The sequence below is a fragment of the Malus sylvestris genome, chromosome 16, assembly GCF_916048215.2.
Source record: "Malus sylvestris chromosome 16, drMalSylv7.2, whole genome shotgun sequence".
Taxonomy (NCBI): domain Eukaryota; kingdom Viridiplantae; phylum Streptophyta; class Magnoliopsida; order Rosales; family Rosaceae; genus Malus; species Malus sylvestris.
The window spans coordinates 6971597-6987016 of NC_062275.1; the positions used below are offsets into that span (position 1 = coordinate 6971597).

The 15420-nt window shown below is 36.6% G+C and overlaps 1 pseudogene; it reads left to right on the forward strand.

Moving 5' to 3' along the window:
- The first annotated feature begins 4170 nt into the window (after positions 1 to 4170).
- LOC126606358 (glycosyl hydrolase 5 family protein-like) lies at positions 4171 to 7553 on the forward strand (annotated as a pseudogene).
- The last annotated feature ends 7867 nt before the right edge of the window (positions 7554 to 15420 follow it).

The window sequence follows — 15420 nt, forward strand, 5'->3', positions numbered from 1 at the left end:
ACTCGTTATTAGTGGGCTGAAACTAATTATAGGTCCAATTCCTCAGAGCTTTTCCAATTTCATCCACCTCACCTGACTCTCCCACCGAGGTTCCCCTTCCTGCAAACGGTGCCATGTTGATCTTGGGGTTTCATGGATGGAGGAATAGCACAAGCTTTTCTTGCTTAGATTGCAAAAAGCAGGAAAATGAGATTGGAGAGGGATCTCAAGAAACTTCGTGAAAACTCATCCCCATTCACCTTCACCACCGACCTCTGTTCCCGCACCAGCTCCGAGTACTTGTACTCTTACCCCTGCTGCTTCCCCAGCTACCTCACAGCCCTTGAGAATAATGAAGAAAGGGCTTTTCTGAAAAAAGCCATGAAAAAGCAACAAAAAAGATAAGTTTTCTTCGAAATTCATATCTTGTTACTGGAAACCACATCATCACATCATCACATGCATCATGTGATATTTTATTTTATGAGGTTTATTATGGGGGAGGCCATAGTCCACTACTATCAAGTCTGCCACACTGAATCATCCATTCACACTCATGGAAAACAACCACAAAGATAAGACTCTTATCTTTACAGCCCATACGCACTGTCATTGATGAATATTTTATTAAGTTGTCTTCTGCAAATTGGAGTAATTATTATATAGTTATACTGATGGGTAAAGCTGGGGTATGACACCAACATTTGGCACAGTGCTAATAATGATGACAGCTTATAGGACCTAGGGGGCTCACTCAAGTCAAAAATATGCGTTTGTGGTGGGGGACTACCTCCTCAAGGTTGGTCCTTGCTTCAGGAAATCGATTGATCGGCCACAAGAAATGGATTACTGGAATATCTTGGGAACCAGTCCACCTTAGCTCTCCGTGTCGACGCTTTGTTTCCTCCAACAACTGGACCGCTGAGGTTGATGTAAAGGGATAAATCTCGATGTTGCCAAGTCCTAGCAGCTTTTTTGAATGATGTGATTTACTTTTCTTATGTTTTGGAGACATATGTATAACCACACCAGAGGGTAATCATAAATAAAGAAAGAAGACAACATGCTAAAAAAATGGCAAAATGTCGGCAAGCCCAAAATAGTGGGCTGGAATGTTATGTGGAGGGCGAAGGCCCATAAGCCCAAAAGAGCCAGGCCCTATGACTTCAAACTCCAACCTCCATCCCTCCACTTAAGGTTCACCCTCTATTATCACCAACCAGGTGATCAAAAGTACGTCCAGTGCTCTAAAATTATTCGGCAGCCTGCCGCTATTATCACCAACTAGGTGATCAAAAGTACGTCCAGTACTCCAAAATTATTCGGCAGCCTGCCACCATTATCACGGACTAGGTGATCAAAAGTACGTCTAGTACTCCAAAATTATTCAGCAGCCTGTCGTTATTATCACCAACCAGGTGATCAAAAGTACAACCCGTCATCCAAAAAATCATACATGAGCATCACTCATGACAATCACCATTATACATGAGCATCATTCATGTCAATCATACATAAACATTCATGAGCATCACTCATGTCAATCATACATAAACATTCATGAGCATCACTCATGTCAACATCCATGAGCATCACTCATATCAGTCAACATAAACATTCATGAGCATCACTCATGTCAATCAGCTTCGAAAGCTTCATTTACAAAGCTCCAGCTTCGAAAGCTTTATTTACAGAGCTCCAGATTCGAAAGCTTCATTTACAGAGCTCCAACTTCGAAAGCTTTATTTACAGAGCTCCAACTTCGAAAGCTTCATTTACAAAGCTCCGACTTCAAAGCTTCATTTACAAAAGCTCCAGCTTCAAAGCTTCACTTTCAAAGCCTCACCTATAAAACTTCACTTTCAAAGCTTCACATACAAAGCTTCAATGCATGGTATACAAAGACCGCCTCCGAACAACCGCCACTTCGACCCATACATGGATTGAATTCCAAGTCTCCAGCCAACAGACTTTATTGATCGAAAACTTGGGGGACTACACTATGTACCATATATTGGGCTTCCGCAACTGGGCCTCATGAAAAATACTTAGGGGACTTAGCCCATTATTTATGTACTGAGGAGCAAACCCTTATTCTATAAAAGGGACTCCCTCACTTTCATTAAAGAGCACCCATTATTCATGTATTGAGGAGCGAACCCTTATTTTATAAAAGGGACCCCCTCACCTTCATTAGAAAGAGACTCTTAGCTCATCACTTATGTATTGAGGAGCGAACCCTTATTTTATAAAAGGGACTCCCTCACCTTCATTAGAGAGCATCGCCGCCTGCTGAGCAACCGCCTCGCCGCGAGCATCACTCCTGACTCATCACTTATGTATTAAGGAACGAGCCCTTATTCTATAAAAGGGACTCCCTCACCATCATTAGAGAGCATCGCCGCCTGCTGAGTAACCGCCTCACTGCGAGCATCACTCATAACCCATCACTTATATATTGAGGAGCGAACCTTTATTCTATAAAAGGGACTCCCTCACCATCATTAGATAGTATCGCCGCCTGCTGAGCAACCGTCTCACCGCGACTCTAGCCCATCATTTATGTATTGAGGAGCGAGCCCTTATTTTATAAAAGGGACTCCCTCACCTTCAACGCCACAAGCCGAGCCAACCAAGGCAACATAAGCCACAAACCGAGCAGCCTCACAACATGTGCTACTTCTAGTTGAACATCTTCTCACATTGAGCACCGTCTCATATCAAGTATCAGTTCTAGACGACATTTAGTTACTTTGGCCCACACATGGACTGAATTTCAAGTCTCCAGCCAAAAGACTCTTTTGACTGAAGACTTGGGGGACTACTGTTGGTACCATATTATATTGGGCCTCGTTACTTGGGCTTCCAGACATTAAGCCCATGATTTATGTAAAAGGGGAGAAGCCCTTAGTCCATAAAATGGACTCCTTACCCTCACAATCTTAAGGCCTTACATCCTCAAACAGAGGCTCTCATATTCAGAGCAACCCTCTCACAAACAGAGAAACTCTCTCAAACTTTCTCTTTCTCTGGGGGACTCCCCCTCACACTGGTAATTCATACATTCATACACAGAAATACAATCAACATCAGTGTGGACGTAGCCCAAACATTGGGGTGAACCACGATACATTTTGTGTTCTTTACTTTCTTGCAGATTCACAGTCGGATTTATGTTGTTCCAAGACCCCTCCGGTTTTGTGCATCAACAAAATTTATTATTTTTAAAGTGGCACAGACAATGGCAATCTCTAGCATTCGCCTCCCTAATTCTCCGAGTGACCTTCAGCCACCACCCCATGAGTAGTTAGTTTAAGATATTTTACATATATACATTTGTACAAATATTTATGTTCTAATATTAAATAATTCTTTTAGTATTGTGAATTCTTTTGAGTTTATATATTTAATTTATATAAATTACAAATTAAAAAAAATTAATAAGTTTGGCCGACGATTATGTTGGTCAGCATGAATTATGTATGTTTTATTTATATATTTTTTTCTTTAATTTCCTGTCTAATGGCTATTTGTTTGGCAATATATATTTTTATTTCCGAAAACTCAACGAAATACTGTTGTCAAGCAAGCTAGATTCGTTGGGCTAAGTTGGTCAATGCACTTTGTTCAACAAATATTTGCTAGAAAGATTTCTACAATTCAACAGACAAAAGTTTCGGCTACAACTTTTGCCCGATAAAATTATTTCGGACAAAACTTTTGGTGACAAAATCATTTTGTCTGAAAATGGTGTTCTTTTGTAGTGTTTCCATATTAAAAATCATGTTTGCTAGAGAAGGTAATAATGATGATTGCAATTTGTATCGTCAATTTTATGACACGAGATGTTCAATTCAAGTATAGATAATATTCTCATCCACCCTATGTGTGGTTGCACATATCCAACCTGTGTGGATGAGTAAGATATTTCCATACAAATTTTCATAATTACAATTATTTAATTTCTTAATCATCATTTAACAATAACTTGGTTTGTACAATAATAAATAATAATACATTATTGACAAGAGGTGAATATAAACATTAACGTTGGGCGCATTCATAACCTTGTAATAATTTATAGAATCCATCATAATGTATTTATTTTGGAGTGCATGGAATGTACTGGCCTATCAATCAACAGTATATAAGAGTGAGAGCTCCCGTAACTTCTCAACCATCTTCCCGGCCATGGCAAGGCCGATCATCTCACTCTTCTCCTTTCTCTTTATCCTTTCTCTCAACACAGTCTCAGCCCTCCCACTCTACACCTACTCGCGGTGGATCGCCGACGAGAATGGGACGCGTGTGAAGCTGGCCTGCGTGAACTGGCCGTCGCATCTGGACACCTCTTTCGCCGAAGGTCTCAGTAAGCAGCCGGTGGACGCAATCTCCAAGCTCATCACATCAATGGGATTCAACTGCGTCAGGCTGACGTGGCCCCTTTTCTTGGCCACCAATTGGATGCTGGCAGCTGTCACTGTTCGGCAGTCGTTTCAGAGCCTCGGACTGGACGATTACATTTCCGGTATCCAGGACAACAATCCTGGCCTCGTCAATCTCTCCCTTATAAGAGCTCTGCAGGTACGAGTCTAATTTTCACAGGAAACAAACAGAAAAAAAAATACATTATTTCTTTAGGGTTTTAACCAAACTCAATCCTTCAAGCAAGTTTAAGGTCAAACCGAATTTTGACTACCATGCATGCCATCGAGGATAACCTGGCATTAATAGAAATAAACGTTTTTCTTTGCATTCCCTATTTGTCCCTAAAGTTAAAAATGGTTAGAAACACAATAGAAACAAATGATATAAAATTTTCTACTAGAAAAGTAAGTTATAAAGTTTATCTTGTTATAGGTTTTTCTAAAAAATGATTTTAACTTGATTTTTATGAATTTTTAACCGTCAGGGTTCGGCTTCATAACATTGTGCATTTTTATTTTTATTAACATATTCACAGTCAATTCTCATGATGAAAATAGTAGGGTGGGATTGACCTTACAGTTTACAAAATAAAAATAAAAAATTCTTCGGCCATCACTTTCTGGATAATTTTAAAGGAAAACTAACGAAAAGTCTTCAAAAACTTTTGTTTTAATGCAAATGATAAAATAAAAGTGTAAGTGAATAGTAACATGAGTGACTTTTCAAGGTAAAAATATCATTTTCGTTAAAAGTGAACAGTACTGATAGTGTTTCTTTAAGATTCCCTAATTTTAATGGACCAAAAAAAAATTGTTCCCTTTTGAAACAATTGGATATATATGTACTACAACTACACAAATTCAAAATCAATTTTGGAGAAAAAACACATAATTATGAAGAAACATTGTATTCTTTCCATTATTACTAAAAGGGTAAACTTGACATAGAAAGTAATAAGAGAATTGTTATTAGTACTCCAAAATTCAAATTTGACACTCCAAACTTTCTAAGAAAAATACACTTATGATGAGTGTGGAATTAAATTTTTAAAGTGCTAATAATAGTTTCCAATAATAAATGCAAATGTCTAAATTGAAACCGCAAGGTACATTGATTTAATTAAAAGATTGTTGTGTTGATTGGGCTAAAATCTAAATTCCCTACAAAATTAATAAATTATTGTGCACCAACCTTTAACACTGCAACTTGGTATTACTAATCAACTTATTGTAACATTGATGAACCATATGTTATGGGAAATGTTATTGGTATTCCAAAAACTTCATTCTACATTCCTCACAAATATGTTTTGCTTTCCTAATATATAAAGTTTGGAGTGTAGAATGAAATTTTTAGAATGCTAATAACAATTCCCTATGTTATTAGAAATCAATATTACTAATCAATTTATTTTTATAGGTTTATTATTTTAAGCATCGTTAATAACTGATTATTATGTTCATATGTGTAGGCAGTGGTTTCTACCCTTGGGGAAAACAATGTGATGGTTATACTGGACAATCACTTAAGCAAGCCTGGATGGTGTTGCAGCGAAATTGACGGCAATGGTTTCTTTGGCGACGAGTATTTCGACCCTGAGTATTGGATCGTTGGCCTAACTAGAATGGCCACGTTGTTCCGTGGCGTGCGCAATGTGGTGGGCATGAGCTTGAGGAATGAGCTTCGAGGTCCCAGACAGAATGTTGAGGATTGGTACATGTAAGTGCGGCATTTCATTTCAAGCAAACTCACGTGTTATAATATAAGTGAATTTGTTATCCCAAGTGGCGATATCCAAGTACATCACAATGATTTCTCTGTTCTATGCATATACCATTGACTAAATGAATTAATGGTAATTAACTATAATCCTATGAACTATGCATGGTATAGGTACATGCAGAGGGGAGCTGAGGAAGTGCACAAGGCAAACCCAGATGTGCTTGTCATTCTCTCTGGCCTGAATTTTGACACAGACTTGTCTTTCCTTGCGGATCGACCAGTGAACCTCACATTTTATGGCAAAACGGTATATGAGATGCACTGGTATGGATTTACAGATGGGCATGCGTGGGAGATCGGCAACCTCAACCAAGTGTGTGGCCAAGTGTACAATAACGTGAAGGGAAGGTCAGGTTTTTTGCTTGACAGAGGACTTCCATTGTTTGTGAGCGAGTTTGGTGTGGACCTGAGGGGCACCAATGTAAATGACAACAGGTACTTAAACTGCTTCATGGCTGCTGCTTTTGAACTTGATGTGGATTTTGCTCTGTGGAGCCTGGCTGGGAGTTATTATATCAAGGAAGGGGTGAAGGATGTGGAAGAGTATTTTGGAATGTTGAACTCGGATTGGAGTAGTTTCAGGAACCCAAGCCTAACTGAAAGAATATCTATCCTCCAAACTTCTATCAAAGGTATAGTGTATGTTCGATTTCTTGGTTCGATTGTTCAAGGTCAGCCGCCCAGACATGAATATGCTAGTGATGTTTTACTCAAAAATCCCCATGCACGCACTCATTGGCGACTGACACAAGCTATAAGTTATTTTAAACTAAAATAAATTGTAGGGATGGAAATTCGAACTCGGGTTCATAGGGGGACCACATCCGGTCTAGCCACACCCATGTCTGTTCAAATTTGCAGACTTAAGATTAATGTACTTGTGCTGTTTGCAGGGTCAGGTTTATATATACCCACGTTGCATAAAATCATATTCCATCCAGCCACAGGCCAGTGCCTCCTAAATTCTGGAACCGTTGGCCCTCTGTCGTTAGGTCCATGCTCTGAGACTCAAGGCTGGATCTATTCATCCACGAAGGTCCTAATGCTGAGAGGAATTATTTTGTGCATACAAGCTGATCAACTTAATAAGCCAGCAGTATTGGGATCGTGCACAGAACCGAATTTGCAATGGGATACGATTTCGGATTCCCAGATGCACCTCCAATCTAAGACCACGGATGGTACTGAAGTTTGCCTGGATGTAGGCGACCAGAGTATCATTGTCACAAATGCCTGCAAATGCTTAAGCGGAGATAGTTCGTGCGACCCCTCAAGCCAGTGGTTCAAAATCGTGGACAGCTTGATAAATTCGAGCCCATCTAAGGAGTCTGGTAAGCGAAGGAAAGAAAACATTAGGCAACTAATGACTGAAGCTACCGAAGGAGGGTCTTGAAGCTACCCTGACGCAAATATACGTTTGTAAAATAAATATTCGGTCAGGGCAGTTTAAGAAATTAATTCCAAGCTAGGGTTTGATCATGTAAGGCTGCTTTATAACATTAAGCATGCAATTCCTTAGTTGATGTAAAATTGGTGATTGAAAAATAATCCAGGGTTCGCTTTGCATTTTAAAGAATTGGTTGCTAAAGAGTAGAATATTCCAACTGTAATTCATGTCTCTGAGTACGAGCAGTAATTAAGAATGAAAATCCTAATTAGCATGCTTTATTTTGTCTTCACATTTTTTCGAACAATCGTGCTCTGATATGTAAGAAATGTAGAATCAGAATTACATATAACCAGTATAATTTGTAATCACATATCGTTATCTCCTCGTTATCTGTCTATTATGCTCAAATAAAGTGGATCCAATATTGAGAGATCCTGATTTTTGTGAGTATGACTGGACAGGTGAGTCCACCCCCAAATCCAATAACTGCCAGTCTATCACATTATTCTAATTTCTAAATTCAGTGCTGCTAGGACAACAGATAAACCTTGTACTGCATGTGGTTTTACCATATCAAGTCTATTCCCTCAAACAGTTGCCCCATAAAGCATGTGCTTCGGCATGGGTTGTCTAGCACAAAATTTTTAGTAGGTCTTTAAGAATATTTAGTTGACCGGTGCTCATTAGTTTTGGAATTGGGAAAGCATGGTACAAATAGTACTCCCTCAAGTTCTTGAGTGAGAAAAGCTTTTCGGTTGGTAACTTGTAAAATACAAGTCACTAAGTAATCACTAAGCTTTTGAGTGCCTAATTGTAGAAGCATATAATGGGAGTCTCCAAAGTTTTCAATCGAGAAGGGTTGCCGAAGTGGATGTCATAATCTTCCTGAGTTGCTGAAGGATAATTCTTAAAGCTACAAGCTTTTTATTGACGCTTGTGGTTGAAGCTTTTTCATTTGCATATATACCTTGAGTGACCCAAAATGTAGGAGAAACCATATAAATAGGTTTTGTCCTGCATAGCCTGAGCCCCAATGCATCAGGCTTTATTGAGCTTAGTAATTGGCGAAGGTGTGCGAAGCTTTGAGACCCTCGTAATGTTTGAAGGTCCCAACCTTAATAAATGTGTGAAGTTTCAAGCCTTATAAGGCTATCTCCAACCGAAGGGTCTAGAGGTTCAGAGGGCCGAAAATAGCCCTAAAATCGTCTTCAACCGAGGGCTAGGCCAGAGGGCTAGAGAATCTGGGAGGGCCCTACAGAATTTCAAAGGGCCAAAGGGCCAAAGGGCTGGTTGGCTGGCTATTTTTTTTTTATAGTTTTGACCGACAGGAATAATGAAACGGCTACTAGCCGTTGCATTTGATTTGATTTTTTTTTACATTATTATTATTATTATTTTTATTATTTTTATTTACAAAAATTTTCATATAACTTCTATTTTTTCCTATAACTTCTATTTCACAAAATTTGGTTCATATTTTTTTTTTTAAATTCCATTTTTTTTCCTATAACTTCTATTTCACAAAATTTGTTTCATATTTTTTTTAAATTCCATTTTTCCCTATAACTTCTATTTCACAAAATTTGTTTCATATTTTTTGTTCCTATAACTTTTATTTCACAAAATTTATTTCATATTTTTTTTAAATTCCATTTTTTTTCCTATAACTTCTATTTGACAAAATTTATTTCATATTGTTTTTTAAATTCCATTTTTTTCCTATAACTTCTATTTCACAAAATTTGTTTCATATTTTTTTTAAATTCCATTTTTTTTCCGATAACTTCTATTTGACAAAATTTGTTTCATATTTTTTTTAAATTCTATTTTTTTCATATAACTTCCTAAGTCATTATACAACATTAAATTAAATTAAGTAACATGAAACAACATTAAACAATATGAAACAACATTAAATAACATTAACCAACATAAAAATTATACAACATGAAACTTAAACAACATTTTAGTTGTAGTTTTTAAATAATAAATTATGTTTGGCCCTATGGCCCTTTGGCCCTCGGTTGGAGACGGAGGCAAATATGGTCATGTACTGTTTATTAAAATATTAATATCTTGGAGAATCTTGGAGGGCCAGAGGGCTAAAACGAGCCATCTGGCCAGCCCTCGGTTAGAGATGGACTAAGTGTGTGAAGCTTCCATCCTTAATAAATAAAGAAAGCTAATGAAAATGACTTAAGAATTTTGAGTTTTAACGAAAATGACATAAAGGTGTTGTAAGTGAATAGTACCAAGATTGACTTTTTATAGTAAAAATATGGTTTTTCGTTAAAATAAATAATATTAGGAGTTTTTCGTTAAAGTTCCCTAATAAATTTATGGAAACCTTCAAGCTTTTATAGGTGTGTGTGTGAAGCTTCCTCTTCTAAGCCCAAGGAGAGATCCTCCTCACCAAGACACATGAACCGTTGAATTTTCATCCAATAACTATAATTATTATAAATTTAAAAGGATTTCCTGTTTGTAACCGTTAAATGAAAATTCAATAGTCCACGTGTCTTGGTTAGAAGGATCCTCTTCTTAAGCTCAAGAGAGATCCAAATCCCTTAATCTCATCCACTAAAAAAAACATAAAAAATTGAAACGTTATTATCCGCTCACTACTATTACTAAAACAACCATTAATCTACAGACCTTTAAAGCAAAGTAACTCCCATTTTATATAAAAAAAATTAAATTAAATTAAAAAAAAAAACACATGCAGTAGTTGGATCTCTTTTATGAGATTGTGCGGCTATCAGTTAACCATTTACTTTTTTATTTCTTTACCTCTCGAAGGAGGTGCTCACTGAACCAAACTCAAAGCTTCAATCGAACCTCAGTGTTGTCCTTGATTCATTAAAGGTCTTTTGTGAGCAATCTAGAAGTAGTTTCAATGATATGAGATTTTGCTCCTTTTAACTTTCTTGGTTTCCAGACAATTGGTTCAAGGATTCGGGAGTGTCTTTTTTTTTTTTTTTTTTTCCTTTTTCTCAAGTTCTATTTTCTGAAAGATGGATGAAGCGGTTTGGTGCTTCTCCTGCTTGATTCAGATTATAACTTCGCATCGATCAATTTCTTCCAACTCAGTTTCAAATGCAAACAAATAGCTTCTTGAAAAACCAAAAATCCCCAAATTATTCAACCCATATCTCCAGAAAACTAGAAAGTCTTTTTCTAGATGGGTAAGTACGTCGTTAAAATTCCAATAAAAGTGAATGGAAAATAATCTCCAACCCTTGGGCTAAAAGCCAAATTTTTTAGCCCGAAAAATTTGGTTTTTAGCCCAAAAATATATTTTCTGCTCCAACCCTTCTAGCCTAAAATTTTAGCCCGGAATTATTAAAAAATGAACTTAGGCAAATTTTTTTTCTGAAATCAAAATTTAAAAAAAAAAAAAATATGTAGATTATTGTAAATTAATTTTATGAACATTTTAATCTAAAAAAATTTAAATTCCGATAAATATTGAAAAATCATTAAATTTTTCACAAAGCAAGCTACTTTCACCAACCTTTAAACTTTCACCAACCGTTCAACTCCAAACTTTCAACTTTCACCAACCGTTTAACAGCAAACTTTCAACTTTCACTAACCGTTCAACACAAATTTTTCAACTTTCACCAACCGTTCATCAATCATCATCTATATAATCATAGGTCCAATATTAGTTGATCACACAATCTTTCAACCTTCAATCATTCTCTATATTCACCAATCTTTCAACTTTCAAAGAGTTTTTGTTTCCTAAAAATTCTCAATATCTCATCAATGGGTGATAGAAGCAGGTGTAGCAGGGCAATGGAGATGTCACAATACCAAGCAAGGCTTGACATTGAGGATTTAGAATTAATCAACGCCGAAGCTGAAATTGTAAACTCGTTTATGCAATATGAACGTGTTAAATAAATTTATTTAATTATTTTAGCCGTTGGATTTAAATTTGGGCCGTTAGATCTTTTTTTTACCGTTAGATTTGAGTATATTCAATCTCAACCGTTGGATTCAATGTATTTTAGAATAACATATTTTTAAAAAATAAAGTTTGAATCTGGACCGTTGGATCAACCAACGGTCCTTAAATGCTGCCCGTCTGATTTTGAAAAGAGTCGTTGGGCTCGGATGAGTGGCCGACAAGGCCTGAAACTGGGCCCCTTCCTGTCGGGCTTCGGTTGCAAGTTGGGGGCGTGGGGCACGTGCGCGAGTCCACGGGCCGAGAGTGGCCCAAAACTGGGCGAGTCCACGCGGCTGGGGGGGGGAATTTGGCCCAATTTTAGCATTCCCCTTTTAGCCCAATATTTTAGCTTGGGTTGGGGGGTGTTGTTGGAAATGTGCCCTAAAGCCAATCATATGATGATACTTTACGGACATTTCACATGTTAAACTAATCTAGTTTTACATATAAAGGGCAAAGATTATTGTTTGAGCCGTCTCATATAAATGTTATATGCTTAAACGATAAAGTCCAAGGAATATGTGATTGGGAGAATGTAATCTAATGAAGTTAGATTCATGAGACCATTCTTTCGTAGACACATCCTAAATGTTCCTGATCATAGGATTGTCAATTGGGCATTGACAGTCCGTAAAGATCGGTACGTACTATGTCTTCTCTCAGGGAGAGTGATTAGTCTCAAGTCATTGGTGTGTGTGACATCAAGACAAGTACGTAGGTGCTCAATAGAGAATGAGTACACTGAACGTGATCAACGAAGAGTTCTCATATTCCATGTCACATAAGAACTCATGGTTGGGATAATGCAAAGTAGTCCTTTGACCTGAGGCATCACAGTTGTCTTGTGGTTAAGTCCTTGATCTTTGATTATGTCAAAGTCACCCCCTCGGGGTGTCCACGGCATCGTTGGGGTTAAGCCACTTAGCTATGGAGACAAGTGAATGCGCAACAAGGGATCTCTAACCTTCAAACAGTTGAGGGAGAATACTCTATGATATGATTTGGAATCTCTGGCCAGAGTATGAATGAGATTAGGGAATGCGTTCCAAATCACATTCAAGGAAATCATATAAGCAAACGATTTACATTGGATAGTAGACATGAGTAAATAAACTATCATACCAAACAATGTGGTCAAGAGTATTAGATTAGAGAATGACCGTATTGCATTTGTAATCCCGAACTGAATAGGTTCTCCACCTCTTCTGATTAGCTTGGGTAACCATGATATGCTGCTAGGTGTCACTCATGGTTTGTGGAAGCCCTAAACGTGTGTAATCACTAAAGGGAGAATTGAAAATAGTTTCAATTCACAATCGATGTAAAATGGTTTTAATCGCCCACTACCTCGCTAAAAGGAACCTAATGGATCGCACACCGTAAAAGGTAGAGATTGGAGATTAAACGGAAATGAGTAAGAATGATTAAATGGTTTAATCATTTATTTATGGCAAGGATTAATTAATATGTTAATTAATCAAACGAATAAGTTCGTTAAAGACTTCGGGATAGTTTTGGACCTTAAGGCCCAATGGGCTTCGAACGTCAAGCCCATTAACTTAAGTTGTATGACAATTTAATGAATGAAGATTCATTAAAGCCCAAAAGCCCAAAATCCCCTAAATGGCCGGCCATGATGAAATGAATTAGGGTTTTGGTTGTTTAGGTCACTTAAAGAAGTGACTATATAAATGATTTTATAGCCAAATATTCATTAAGTGATTAAGGGTTTATTTTGGGGGAAAATTGGTGAGAATTGTCTCTCCATTTTCTCTCTAAAGAGGCCAACACCTTGGAGGGTACATCTAGCAATCCTACTACTCCAAGGTCACTCATTTCTTCTACAATCAAACCTTGGTGAAGAGACTTAGAGGTTCCCTATTTTGGGAACTTGGAGAAACCTAATTTTCCATCCAAATCCATGGATCTAAGAAGCAAGGAATGAATGCCCTATCTCTTTGGGTGATTAGCATTTGCTTATGCAAAGAGGAATCTACAAAGGTAATAATTTCAACTCACTTTGTTTTGAGTTGATTATTGGTTCACCAATCTACTAGGCTTTGAATTTCATGGTAATGTTTTGTTTTTGAGTACATGCAAGCATGATTCCGCCTTTAATTGTTAATTGCATGCCATATGATGTTGCTCAAATGAACATGTTTTTCAAAATAAATCCTTCAAGTGGTATCAGAGCCTAGGTCTAGTAGTTGGTGAATCCTTTTGGGTTTTGTAGTTCATAAGTTTATGATTTAAAAGTTGTAATTGTTACAAGCTTTATTCTTGCTTCTTTGAATGTAAATTTTGTTTGAAAATTTGCCATCTCAAATGTTGTAGATGTAGTTCATATGAGGATGAATATTGGAGCTAAAATTTGGTGCCATGATTTTAGGGATTTTCGGCCAAATCCAAAGGGTGATTTTTTGGGTTCATGTTTGTCTTGTTAAAAATGTTTTAAGGTGACTTTTGGAACCCCTAAGTACCCTAGGATGTTAGCCTCATTTTGAATGATAAAAATTTGAGTTTTATTGCATGAAAACATTCATGGAGCTCTTATGGGTTTTCATGGATGTTCTTCATATGTTCTTGATGTTCTTGCCAAGAACACAAAGGTTTGTGTTTTGATTCAAAGTTTTGATTTATTTCATAAAGTTTATGATATATGTTTTTCAAATGATTTATCATGTATTTAAAGTGTTAAATATTTGTATAAATGATGATGGAAACATCAATCATCAAAACATATATTATTTTTTATGAAAGTATTTAAAGTGTTAAATATTTGTATAAATGATGAAAGAAATATCAATCATCAAAACATATATTATTTTTATGAAAGGTGAAAGCACTACTTGATTGTTTTTTGACAAAACTAATAAATCAAAACACCCACCACTCCTTTTTATCCCTAAAAACCGGCCACCCTAATAAAATAGGGTATTTTTGGGGCTTTTATGCAGTTACATAAAGTTTTGATACTTTTGTGTATTTGTACTTTGACCCGAAAGTTTACGTTTTGACGTTAAGGCCTAAAAACGCTAAAGGACAAATTGTTTTGCTCCTTTAATGAAGTTTTGAATTTATTTAAATTTTGGGTTCTAGTTGTATTTACATGAAGTAGTGACTTTTGTGTTTTTACAAAGTGACCCCAAAAGTTTATGTTTTCGCAATATGGCCCAAAAAGTTGTGGTTATTGCATGATGGCCCAAATAGGATGAGAACAAAATTGTTTTGTCTCTTTAAATGAGAATTGGATTTTCATTTTGTTTAGCTCCACTTAAATCAATTTTATGGATACAAAAACCAAATGAAAATGTTGCATTCAATTAATTAGTTAAAGCGTTAATTAATTAAAGGAAGATTATGAACCTAAGCCTAATATAATTGAGCTATGTGAAAGGCGTTTCAAATTTGTTTGAACCATGGGAATGTGTAGATTAGATTTTGGTTGTAATTTGATTTGATCAAATGTTGTAAAAGGGCATAAGTCCTTCTTTACTTTAAGGTAATTTGTTTTATGCAAATGTTGTAATGAGCATAAGCTCATCCTTTACTTTGAAGTATTTCTTTCTTGCTTTATATGATATGCATGAAAATGAAGTAATTGGGTCCAACGCCCCTAAGACAACACGCCTTAATGTGATTAAACGCGTAACTAAAATCAATCTCCATCCCTAGACCGAGATTCAACACAAGGCTCGTGTTGAATCTAAACAAAGGTTCATAGTCATCCTAAGGCCCTAAGGCAACTATATAGTCCATCAAATGAATGCAAACCTTATGTTAGTAGTAACATATACTCTTGCTTTAAAAACCGTTTTAAAGGCATAATGGGAGTATTATGTACAACTAAAACAATCATATGGACCAATAGTTGTAATAGGACCAA